The sequence below is a fragment of the Bombus bifarius genome, unplaced genomic scaffold (genome assembly GCF_011952205.1).
Source record: "Bombus bifarius isolate JDL3187 unplaced genomic scaffold, Bbif_JDL3187 scf7180000009201, whole genome shotgun sequence".
Lineage (NCBI taxonomy): Eukaryota > Metazoa > Arthropoda > Insecta > Hymenoptera > Apidae > Bombus > Bombus bifarius.
The window spans coordinates 81,295-93,136 of record NW_022884966.1 but is presented as its reverse complement, the minus strand read 5'-3'; the positions used below and the strand labels follow the sequence as shown (position 1 = coordinate 93,136).

At 41.1% G+C, this 11,842-nt stretch overlaps 1 pseudogene; it reads left to right on the top strand.

The window, feature by feature from the left end:
* Positions 1 to 1,631: 1,631 nt before the first annotated feature.
* Positions 1,632 to 2,350, top strand: LOC117214561 (annotated as a pseudogene).
* Positions 2,351 to 11,842: the final 9,492 nt, after the last annotated feature.

Here is an 11,842-nt window from a genome sequence, read left to right as displayed (position 1 = left end):
TGCCAAGTGTTAAATTTTTTCAAAAATTCTTTTATTAGAAATTCACACCAAGTTCTAGCATGGCACTCATAATTCACAAATATTTTAGCTGATCCTCTCATCAGCTTTTTTGTATAGATTATTTTTTGTTCCTCTGTCCACATACACATGCTTGCCGTTTCTTCAAATGTCCTGAACCATTGGTTAATATTTTCGTTATTTTCGCCTGTAAAAACTTCCAAAGCGTCTTGGACATCTTGAAAACTCAATGTTGTTCGCCTACGTGTCTTTCTACAGCATCTATCACAATTTTGATGTCCATTTCGCACGCTTCTTCTGCGTTCACTTTCATCCTCTTCATCCTCTTCCGTTTCACTCTCGTAGTCGGTTTCCTCCTCCGACGACGCATCTTCTTCTAAGGCCGCCCGTAAACGCTCACGTAATTCTGCTTTTCTTCCTTTTGTCTCTAGCCCCAAACTTGCTAGACGTTCTCTCAATTCCTTCGACCTAAGCTTCTCGAGACTTTCATCTACATCTTGACCATGCTTAGTTTTTGGTTTCGTCCCTGTACTTCGCTTCTCTGCGGACCTTTCACCACTCGCTTGTTCTTTTAAATTTGATTGACCTTCACTAATTGCTCTATTTAGCCTGGCCACCAGCACTGACCTTGCCCCAGATATCGGAAGATTCATCTGAGCAAGCTTATTCCTCAATTCTTCCATTGTTAAATTTTCCTCGCTTGAAAATTGTTCCTCCTTACAATTTGCCATCTTTGACTACACAATAATTTCTTCAAATACACACAATATTATTCACAACAGCTAACGATCTTTTATCACACCGCTTCCCGAAATTTAGATTGGCACGATTTAAAACTGGACGAGCCCCCAATTTGTAAGAATGTTATATTATTAGTTAATAGAGAACAGTATAATAAATACAATATCGTAGCACTCACACAAAATCGAATATAATATCGCGTTTCGCGTATTCGTTTCTCACTAATTCTACGTCACAACAACACGACGAACTTCTCTCGACCACGATAAATTCAACTCTGACAGCATTTACCACGCTCATTTTTCCCTTAACAAACCTTGGTAACGCTCACAACACTCCTTGACAACATTAACATATCTTGACAATGTTTATAAACAATCAGCCACGTCCTTCCCTGACGTCACACCATCCCACATAAACAATCCTTATATGTTTGCTTTGTTCGTAAAATCATTCCTACAATAATAAATATAAGAATTTTCTTTTTTTTTATTGTTTGATTTGTACTTTACAATTTGTTCAATTGGGCATTTGGTAAATAATATAAGGATAAAAGAAAAATCTTTACTAAGATGCTTCCAATTCGTTACCTCAATCGCGCCTCGATAATGTAAACTAAAGCGGATTGTATGGCCTGAGTGTTTTCGTCTTCAACGAAATCGCTTATGCCTATCGCCGAAGAAACCCCTAAAGCAAGAGACGATGTTCAGTATTATTTCTGTAGTGACAGTGTAAGAACGTTTTTCGAAGATAGTGTGCAAAAGCTTCAGTTACTGTAGACAGTCTCCGCTTATTGTAAGTATTTACAATAGGGTAATTGAAGTTGGGCTCAGTATTTTTTTGTGTTGGTCAGTCTCCTTTTTCTAGCAATCATGAGTAAATCCAGGAGATATAATAAGATATTGAACAAAATTGTCAACATCAATGAAGATGTTCTGAGGGTACCTCCGAAAAAGATCAGTATGAATTAGGCCAAAGCGTAGCTGACAGTGAAAATTCTGACTACATTGAAAGTGGAGAGATAGAAGGATCTCGGATGGTGAAGAGGAAACCTTCTTGAAAGCGTGTCGTAACAAAAAAAGGATGCGTATTCTTTCTAGTTTTGACTCCGAGGATGAGAGAACGAGCATTCCAAGCACATCCCAAAACGTATGGTAATGGGTGAAATTGAAATTGCAGTTGACGGGACACAGTGTATAAAATTGAAAGCAGGCGGATCTAGGGGTAAGACGCCCGTATAATATTCAAGGATATTGCATTGCCTACTAGCTACGCTAAGAGAAATATTATGTCGGGTTGTGTAATTAGTGCTTTCGAATTGATAATTGACAGACACATAATGAAGCACATAAAAGATTGCACTGAAACCCAGGCACATCGAGTTTTGAAAAAAGACTGGACAATCACAGTTGCTGAGTTACGTCGTTTTCTAGCAATCCTATATGCCCGGGGCTCATATGAAGCGAGATCATTGAAAGCTTCTTATCTATGGTCGAAAAAATGGGCACCCGCTTTCTTCGCAAACATAATGCGCAGAGATAAATTTACAAAAATTCTGAGATTCATACGGTCTGACAAAAAAGACCAATGATCCGAAAGATTACAAACAGATAAATTTGCGCTGATATCCGAACTGTGGCGGCACGGGCCACGGAACTTTTCAACGGCTCCGGATGCAAAGCGCGACGCCGCCAAAGCGCAACACCGACGTGCCCAATGTACCATCGATATCTTCACACTCTTTCCGCCGAATTCTCGGAAGAGCATACACGTGCCAGCACTGGCGGCACATCTAATGAATGCACGCTAGTGGGGGATATCGATGGGCTACGAAGGGAAGAATCTGCGCGATCCGAAACAAAAGGGCAGTCAGTCTGTCTTACGCCATTAAATGTGTAACTCCTCGGTACTATTTGCATAGCAACGCGTCGAATGATCTCTCGGTGTCTATCGTTATTTGTTAGTTGTTACCAGTTGTCTGTTAAGTGTAATTGTTAATTGTTAATTGTTAACTCTGATTGTTGATTAGTTCTAAATAAACTATTGTTCGTTAAAAACACCAAGAGTAGTTCCTTACGCACCTATCACCATACAACCTCAGAACTATGCAACAGATTTATAAGTAATAGCCAAGCTTGTTATAAACCATATGAGAATATCTCAGTAGATGAACAATTATTTCCAACGAAAGCCCGACGCATGTTTACGCAATATATGCCAAGTAAGCCTCATAAATTTGGCATTAAGTTTTGGTTAGCAGTTTACGTCCAAACAAAATATATTTTGAATGGTTTACCTTATATGGGGAAAGATGAAACTCGATGCTCAAAATCCTTGAACGAGTTTGTAATATTAAAATTAGCTGAACCATATTTACAACGAGAAAAAACAACCTTGGTTGGGACCATCCGGTGGAACAAAAGTTAACTGCCAAAACCAGCAAAGGAAAAAAAGGACAAAGTTAAAACAAAGTTTGGTGTGGACGTCGTTGACCAGAAGGCACGCAAATATAGTGTGAAAACAGAGAATTTCCGATGGCCCCTTCAAGTTTTTTTCAATATTCTAGATTTGACAGCGATAACCGCGTGGATATTATATAAAGAGTGCACCGGATCGAAAATATGCAGAAAGGAGTTTATATTTTGTTTAGCCAAGGGATTAGCTGGAGAAAACAAGGAGAACATTTGCCAAAGATCAGACGCTTCATTTCTGTCACCTTCAACGTCAGTGTGCGAAAAAGTTGCCAGGGGGGCTTCTGCAAAAAAAAAAAAAAAATAGAAGCAATAATTATATATTGCAAAATTATATATTGCAGTCGTATATATTGCAAAAAGATCGTATGCCGAAAACGCACAAACAAAATTCAGTATATTTGCAAAAAATGTGCTCAATAAATATGATTACCCTGTACCGTTAATATTATTGTTATCATTTCCGTGATAATTTTGAAAAAAGACTTTTTACCTATTAATAATTTATTTAAACGTGAAGCTTAATAATGTTCAATTCAGACTTAATTTGAATAAATCGATTTTTTAAGGAAAATGTATATTTTCGTTTACCCGTCAATTTGACGGGTCCTCGTAGAGATAGGTATATAAGTAACGGCTGTAACAGCCAGTGTTAATAAAGAGGTTGAATATACAGAAGCTTACAATAGTTACGGTATGGACGGCTACAATTAGGTGTATAGCGGTTCATAAAAGAGTTTTATCGTGTATTATATAACAACAGCAACAATGATAATAATATATGTTACTATTTACTATATATGCTATCTTATATGTTTACTATTTTTGGTAAACATTCATTAAAAAAGTCACGTGTAAAGCTCAATATTTTGAATAATTGCTTCCTATACATATAACCGGCGATCGGTCTTAGTTATCGGTTATATCCAAAATTATCCTGTTGCTTGGCCTCCAGTTTTCAGGCTGGGTTTGGTTAATAATAATATTAATCCAACGCTTTGTGCATCTTATCGATATTATCGATATTAATTAGAATATGTTGATGTCACTGGCAAAGGTATTAATATAAAAACGATCGCATAAACAGGTCTCGACACTTGCTAGGGAAAATCGTTCGAAAATTGGGTCGTGTAAGATCAACATAGAGATCAATAAAGTTCTTATTCTGCGAGACAGACAGAGATGAGCAAAGTATCTCTGTCTGTATCTAAGACATTCATAACACATCACGTATACGCAGACCAAGTCTCTTGTCTTCTATATAGATCTTTTATGATCCATTTTTCTGACTGTTTCTTCTATGCTTTCGATATGAGTCTCGAGATCTGTTTATATGATCGTGAATATAAATAATGTTAGCCGGATTAATATTACTACTGACCCAATCCAGCTTGAAAACTAACGCCGAGCGATATTTCTGCATATAACTCGAAATCGAAGAAGAGTCTTCTTCTATCAGCTTGCAAGAAAATTCTTAGCTTATAATTTAGAAAATGACTTATAATATAGAAATTAATAAATCTGAAAATATAGAAGTTGTCAAATAAAATAGTTTTACGAAGTTTAACAATTCTATTATCAACTCATTATTGTTTCATATTTACTTCTAAGAGTCAATTTAATTGCGTCGTAGCATTCTACTATAGCATAGCGCTTTGTATCGCGAAGCCGTTAGGAAATTCCGTGGCGAGTGCCGCCACAGTACCCCTTTATCAGTGATAACGTTACATAAATAAAAAAAATATAAATAATACAATACAATGTACGCATTCGACGGCTTCTAAGCCTATCCGAAACCTGCCTGAAGCCAGTCGGGAAATCGAACTTTTCGCCCAGACCGCGTAACGTATCTATTCCGGGTGTTTTCTTCGTTCATCGCTTGGTTATTGGCGTTTACCCCGCTTCCGTCGCGGGCATTCGTTTGACCTACCGGAATTAGCACGTTACGAGTTTCGGCAGTTCTTTGCTCAAGGTCTTCGGGAATGATAAACGCGGGCTTCAACCGATCTACGGAAACCGTTACGTCGCGATTGTTTATTTTTACTGTATACGTTTTATCGCCTCTCTATATAACTTTATACGGCCCATCGTACGGCGGCTATAATGATCCTCTAATCGCGCCATGGTGTAAGAATACGTATGGCGACGTCTCTAATTCCATGAAAACGAAAATTTTCTTTTCGCCATAACGCGTAACCGGATGTGGCTTAACCTTCTTCATCCGTTCCCTCAGCCGGATCGCGTATTCCGAGTTGGCCCGTTGACTAGTTGGCAAAAAGAATTCCGCCGGCAAACGTATGCCGGTGCTGTAAATCATTTCGGCCGCCGTTGCGTTTAGGTCCTCCTTTATCGCGGTTCTCATACCTAATAAGACCGATCGGCAGAATTCCGACCCAGTTGCTCGTGTCGTGGCATTTAATCGCCACCTTTAGTTGTCTGTGTAGGCGTTCTACTAGCCCCTTAGACGCTGGATGGTAGGCCGTTGTACGCAAATGTTTGACGCCGAGCAACCGGCATAATTCTTCGAATAAACGCGATTCAAATTGTCGCCCTTGATCGGTCGTTATCTTCAAACGGACGCCGAAACGAGATATCCATGTTGAAAGAAAGGCCGAAGCAACGGTTGACGCTTCCATGTCGGTGATAGGGATTGCTTCGGGGCAACGCGAGAAACGATCGATACAGGTTAGACAATATCGATACTCTTGCGAATATTGCATTACGATAATGTCTAAGTGTATACGTTCGAACCGGCCTGCTAACGTTCCGACGGGTGAGGATACGTGCCTGGTGACTTCATTGCGCTGACACGGTATGCATTGTTGCGTCCACGTTCGGCAATTTTTATTTACGGACAACCAGACAAAGCGCGTCGTCACCTATTTTTACGTAGCACGCACCTCCGGATGGGAAAGTCCATGTAGCGATTGGAATACGTTGCGCCGTAACGGTTCCGGGACGCACGATCGCACGGTCTCGGCTGTAATATCGCAATATATCTCGACACCTTGATCGGGAAATCCTTTTTCAAATGCAGCGCGCTCGAGCCAGAGTTGATAATTTCGCGCAGCTCGTTATCCTTCTCTTGCGCTGCAGCTAGCGTATAGTGGTTTCTGATCGCTGATTTCCCGATCGCTTCGATGCGGAATAGATTATCGGTTACGCTGTTCTCTACTCCTTTTATATGTCGGATATCCATCGTAAACTGTCCGACGTAGTCCAGATGTCGAAACTGTCTTGGCGAACACTTATCCAGGTTCTGGTTAAACGCGTAAATTAGGGGTTTCGTTGCGCGGGGGATAGCACTTTCGTCTTAAAGCCTAGTGGTTGCCAAGAATCGTTGACGCACTGTTGAAGTACCGCACCTATAGCGTAGTCGGATGCATCGACCGCGAGGCTAACGGGCGCCCCGGGAATCGGATGCGCTAACATTGTCGCGTCGGCTAAGGCGCGTTTCGACTCGCAAAAGCATTTTTCGGCATGCTCGGACCATTCAATAGACGCGTTGCACTTCGTTGTGCCTTTCAATAAGTCGTTGAGTGGTCGAAGGGTGTGCACAGCGCTCGATATGAAACGTCTGTAAAAGTTAATCATACCGAGGTATCTTCGAAGATCTTTAACGGCCGCGGGTAGCGGTACTTTAACGATAGCGTCAACGCGTTCGGCCAGCGGCTTTATCCCCTCAGCGGTTACAGTACAACTGAGGAATTGAATTTCGCAGACGCCGAATTCGCACTTTGCGATATTAATAACGACCCCATAGTCGTTGAGGCGTTTAAACAGAACCCGTAAGTGTTCGCGGTGCTGCTCATCATTCTCGGAAGCTACGAGGAAGTCGTCTATATATACGTAGACGAAATCAAGGCTTCGTACGATTTCGTCTACGAATCTCTGTTACGTTTGCGCGGCGTTTCGAAGCCTAAACATCATGTTGGTCGCTTCGAACAGACCGAACGGTGTTGTTATTGCTGTTTTCTCCGCGTCTTCCAGCGCAATCGGAATTTGATGGTAAGCGCGAACGAGGTCGATTTTAGAAAAAATGCGCTTACCATATAAGTTCTGTGCGAAATTCTCTATGTGCGGCGGTGTGTATCTATCAGGGATGGTGCGGGCGTTCAATGCCCGGTAGTCGCCACACGATCGAATCCCTCCGTCCTTTTTTGGAACGATGTGCAAGGGCGATGCCCATGGGCTTCTCGATGGCTGCATCACACCTTGCTCGATCATGACTTCGAACTCCGCCTTAACTTGTTTAAGACGATCACGTGCGAGGCGGCGGGGTTTGTTGTAGACTGGTGGGCCGGGTGTGGTTTCGATGTGGTGTACCACACCATGTCGGGTCCTTTCTTTTCCGAAAGACGATGGGCGGGTGAGGTCCGGAAATTCTGTTAAGAGTTGGTGATATGGCGATTCGCCGATAATGGTTTTTATGGACGCTTCGTCGGTCGTGGCAGTGTACCCCTTTGATGACATTTGAGTTTTCGTGTCGATAGTCTTTTGTTTCGCGGGTCCACGAGCAACCCGTAGTGACTCAAAAAATCCATGCCGATGATAGGTCCACTAGGAAGGAGATTTTTGAGCTCCTATCTCTCACAAATATGCGGCGGGATGTTAGGCCGTCGTCGCTTGCCGCGTTTACGGACGGCCGGTCTCGTTTCCCTGCTTCCATGTACATGGTGAACGGCACTTCTTCGCGCGCGCTCGGAACGTCGCGTGGTAGTAACAAAGACCGGAGTCCTGTGGCTCTTCTCTCGGGCGCGGTCCGTACCGTCTCATGTTTAGACGTTGGTAGCGGCGCCGGTCGAGGCGCAGTGCCTTGATTTGTGCCTCTATTTTGGAGAGCCTGTCGTCGTCTGTCGATTTTGAGGGGCAATCTCGCCGTTCGTCTCCCGTTCTTTCTGTCTCGATAACGGCGACCCTCTGTCTTCTCAACGAGTGTGTCTCGTAAATTCGATCGGCTGCTCGCGTCAACTTTTCTACGTCCGTTTCGTCCACCGCGGCCAGGGCGGTGTCTATGTATTCCGGGAGTCGCTCCCTCCAGAGTGTGAGGAGGAATTCGTCCGGCGTGGAGGAACCGGCTAGTCTTCTTAGGTGTTGATAGAATTGGGACGGCTTTTGGTCGCCCATCTCTTCGAAAATCAGCTGTTTGCGTGATCTCGTACTGGCTGTATCAGCCAACTCTCGAATTATCGTGTTTTTTAATTTATCGTATTGTTCCGCCTCTAGTATCTTCTTCCTTACGTCCTCGATATGCGACATGTACCGACCGCCGAGGCACCTGGCGAGGGTCACGAACTTTCGCTTGTTGTCCGTAAGATCCATGTCCTCGAACTGTATTTCCAGAAGCGTAAACCACGCCGTGACCTCCGAAGGCTGCAGCGGAGGCATATTAATTATTTGGTAAGCTCGTGCACAGTTCGCGATCCCGTCGGTGTTTGCCATCGTACGGCAATTTCAATTCGCGGCGTTTAGAGTCTCAGTACCACTATCACAGTCACCTCTTTAACTTTCACTCACGTCAAGGTCACCAATTTGAGGTGGAATGGTGTAATAGGTACTGAAGTACACTAGGTGATATTTAACCAATAACGTTTATTAAACCAGATAACAACAACTGACAATTTGCAATTAACATCGGCTGATTCTTAACGCCGATAAATAACAGCGTCGTTCGGTTGATTTCTCGATAAAAGCGTACCCGTTTCTTTCGTCTTTCGCGTCTCGCGGCTCGTGGTCGAATGTGCTTATTTTTCCGACAGAACTGATTCTTTTCTTCGTTGCCCATCGATATCTCCACTAGCGTGCGTTCGTTATAAGTGCCGCCGTGGCTGGCGCGTGTATGCCCTTCCGAGAAATTCGGCTGAAGGAGCGTGAAGATGTCGATGACAGATTGAGTACGTCGTGTCGCGTTTTGACGGCGTAGCGTAGCGCTTTGTATCACGGAGCCGTTGGAAAGTTCCATAGTCCTTGTCGCCACAAATTTATTAAGAAACGATTTAACAGACAGAGTCAACAAATAACAATTAACAGATATGATCAACAAATAACTGGTAACAATTAACAAATAACAATTGACAAATAACAATTGACACCAAGAGTTCAATCAACGCGTTTGCTACGCAATGGCACTGAGGACTTATTTATTTCACGGCTCAAGGCAGACTGTCCTTTTGTTCCAGATCGAACGAATTCTTCCCTTCGTTGCCCATCGATATCCTCACATAGCATGCGTTCATTAGATGTATTACGGCGGCTCCGCGTGTGTGTTCTTCCGAGAATTCGGCGGAAGAAGAGTAGGGATATCGATGGTACATTGGGCACGTCGGCGTTGCGCTTTGACGGCGTAGCGCTTTGTATCGCGAAGCCATTGGGAAGTCCGTTGCGAGTGCCGTTACAGCTTCCACAATTTTATATTCTGATCATCACTCATCTTTTATGTAATCAACACATATTTTTAACTTTAACCCATTAAAGCATAATGAGTGCAGGTTGAATAATACATTGCAGCAGTCCACTATAAATTGAAGATAGAAAAGAAGTATTGTAATTTGAAAAAAAGGAAGCTTATCCCAATGCTACGGAATATGTACACATTTCAATATTTTCAAACTTTATAAGGTTATAGCATCTAGATGAAAGAAGCGATAGTAACGAAAAAAGGATCAGATTTTCTTTTTATAATTACAATATAAATTCAATAGAATTCAATTATGTGATCTAACTAAAAAGAAATTGCAAATAAAACGTTTATCCTAAAAATCTTTGTTACCTTGAACAGATCCTCATTCCTAATTGTAATTGAGACAGTATTAAACAATAAGGCACCTATTAACTTTCTTTTTAATGACTCATATTATATCTCATTCCGGCTGAACGATAGTATACTATAGTATATATGTACTTTACTTCTACAACGCTAGAAAAGTCAACTTTACTTCTTCTACACCACTAGAAAAGTCAACTTCTTCTACAATGCTAGAAAAGTCAACTTTACTTATTCTACAACTTTAGAATAGTCAACATGTCAGTAACGGGTTAGTCAACTATAACAAAACTCTAAGAGCCTTGCTCTATCACCAACGAATAGTGTGCCAGTGTATCGCGTCTCTTTACGCCAACTCATTGTCGACGATATATATTATAAGCAACGGTGTAACTTAAGTGGAAAAAATATATAATTTATAGCTCTGTGAATCACAGTGTTATACCCTCTCAATCACCCCTATTATCTTAACGGAAATCAGAGGCTCGATCAACTCGTGGTGTCGATTACTATAATCGTAACGGGAATTTACGACTCCCGTTGACGTCTCTCTTCGCGATTGCGTCTCCCCGCGATTGGTCGAAAATACAATATATAGTATATATATACTCTCCAATGTGATAAATATTACTATCTGAAAATAACTAAAACATTTTCTTCGTCCTTTCTTTACCTGTTCGATTCGATTCGATTAGAATTATGTTACGAATATAAACATTTTTTTTTATTTAATTTGTACTTTACAATTTGTCCAGCTGGACATTTGGTAAATTTTTCTAACTTAATTGCTAAATAACATGTGGATGGCTACTCCCAGCGGGATACCATCTTCGAGTTTGACTATTTTATTTCTTTAGTGACGTCAGTGGGCTGTTTTCTCTTTAGTCTTCTTTTTATAAGTTCTGTTCGCTTCAGCAGCTAGCTGGTTTGAATGTGTTGCCGTTCTTCTTTTATATTTTTCTGTGTACCTACCGATTTCTTTGACCGTTGGTATTTTTAAGTCTTTGCGTATATCCCCGTTTCTGACATTCCATGGGGCGTTGACTATTGTTCTCAGTATCTTCGATTGTAGCGACTTTACTTTATTTATGTGGCTCATTGCTGCTGCCCCCCATAGCGGTATTCCGTACGTCCAAATTGGTTTTATTATCGTTTTGTAGATTTTTAGCTTATTTTCTATGCTAAGTTTAGAGTTTCGACTAGTTAAGCAATACATCTGTCTTCTCTTTATCCGCTATAAAAGATGAGTACTTCCATCACTTTTTTCATATTCATTCACTTTCAATGCGATTTATCAACTGATATTGGATCTTTAATTACTGAATCCTAGTATGCGGGAGTTTCTGTGTCAAGTTTGATAACTTCGGTACAATAGGACACTTTACTCTACAATGTGAGAGTTCCGTATTATATCAATTCAGTGTTATACATAAAATAAACTGTGCAAACTATTTTGAAATTTCATTAACACTGTAACGAGACGTGATTATCGTGATTATATTGGTGAAATTTGAAACGAATATAACACTGTATATACAAGGAAGGTACAAGATACTTATTCGAAATATCGCAGACTTCGCAAACATCATCGAAATGTTTGAACAATCAACTATTACATATTATACATATATGGTTTGCACATGTGATTAAACTACGTACGTAAAGAACGTTTACCTACAATTATCGCTGATCTCGTGGTATTGTTTAACTATGATGTTGATTTATGTGCACGAAATAATCTTCTTTTTTTTTGTAATATTAGGTCGTTCATTAAATTCCGCGGATCACTCATAAATAATTCTGGCTTACCTTTTATTTATATTTTGCTGCAATTGTCTTTCGTTTTTCA